The sequence below is a fragment of the Atta colombica genome, unplaced genomic scaffold, assembly GCF_001594045.1.
Source record: "Atta colombica isolate Treedump-2 unplaced genomic scaffold, Acol1.0 scaffold52, whole genome shotgun sequence".
Lineage (NCBI taxonomy): Eukaryota > Metazoa > Arthropoda > Insecta > Hymenoptera > Formicidae > Atta > Atta colombica.
Window position 1 is genome coordinate 300,169 of NW_017259542.1, and position 1,465 is coordinate 301,633.

Sequence of the window (1,465 nt, forward strand, 5' to 3'; positions counted from 1 at the left end):
GACAAATATAATTTACAAGGAGATAATTCATATTCTATCCCGTATTCTTGAGTTTGAGATTTTAGAAATGATCTTAAAACGATCGACTGCAATTAATTAATAAAATGATAATTTATTATAAACTTTATGAATAAAAAACTGTACACGTATATAAAATTAATTTGTATTAATAATGATACTGGAAATTTTATTCTTTTCTATTATAAACATTTTGTTGATTATTTCTCTCATCGGATTATTTTATTAAAAAAACTGTAAAGGTGTTAATCTTTTTTCATTATACTTACTTTTGTTTTATACTTCAAATAAAATAATTAAATTAAAAGCGTTCTCTTCAAATATGTTTACTCGCAACTTTTCAATGTCTATATACATATTTTCAATCATAATTTCACATTGTGGAAGATGCTTAAATTGCCAAGAACATATTTCATCGCGAAAACGATATTAAATTATTGTACTTTGTCAACAGTATTTGCGTCAATATATTTGAATCGGTTAAATTTTGCAAGACAGACATACTAAGAGAGAATTATTTATATACGGTTGAAGTATGAACGAGTTTTCGAACAGTCTGCGAACACTTTGCAGTCGCTGGCACGTGGCCCTAATTGCACCGTCACGCTCGAGCTCGAAAATGCTTTAATTAACATTTCCCGAGACAAATTACGCATAAACGTGCTGGTTTCATTCGCATACCGTATCGTAAATAATCATCTTTTAACGATCGCATACATTAAATCGATGAAACCTTTTAAACGGCGTCTATAATGACATTTTAAGACTTAAAAATTTCAAATCAGAAATTGACCATAAATCAAATGTGAAGAAAATAATCGACTATGATTGATCAATTTCTTACAGCTTAAAAGTTAAAACTTAATTTTTACGCTTCAAAAAATTAATTTTTGAATAACTGCTTTGCATTGAACTATTATCATCTTGCTGCCTGTCTATTTCGTTTAAATTACGAATAGACCTAGATTCTAATACGTCACAACTTTATTTAGCGCCACTCTTAGTGCTAAATGCGGACGTCCAATTCCAAATTTTAATCGCCCGATACGAAGATTGCGTTCAGGGTCATGAGATAAATAGCATTATCCGATTTAATGTTAAATGTGTGACGAGAATACATGTTATATAGCCAAGCCAATTCTGCAAATAATGTTACAGTAAAAATATGACCATAATTCATAACGTCGATCGCTATAATTTTTGATGTCACATTTTATAAATAGCACTTTAAATGGAAAAAGATTACAAATTCTGCAAATTGATTCGCTAGAAATAAAAGAGAAGAAGAAATTATTATCAACTCTCTTACAATTGATATTGACTTTCTAAATATAATCGGCTAATTATGTCGGTTATGTTATGATAACGTATTATAAATTATTATTTTATTATTATCAATAATAATATATTAATAATATATAATATTATATTATTATAACGCATGAAA

The 1,465-nt window shown here is 27.8% G+C and overlaps 1 protein-coding gene across 1 annotated transcript in view; it reads left to right on the forward strand.

Moving 5' to 3' along the window:
• Positions 1 to 1,465, forward strand: part of LOC108691824 (paired mesoderm homeobox protein 2-like) — a 9,080-nt gene that overhangs the window by 1,307 nt on the left and 6,308 nt on the right. The window lies entirely within an intron of this gene.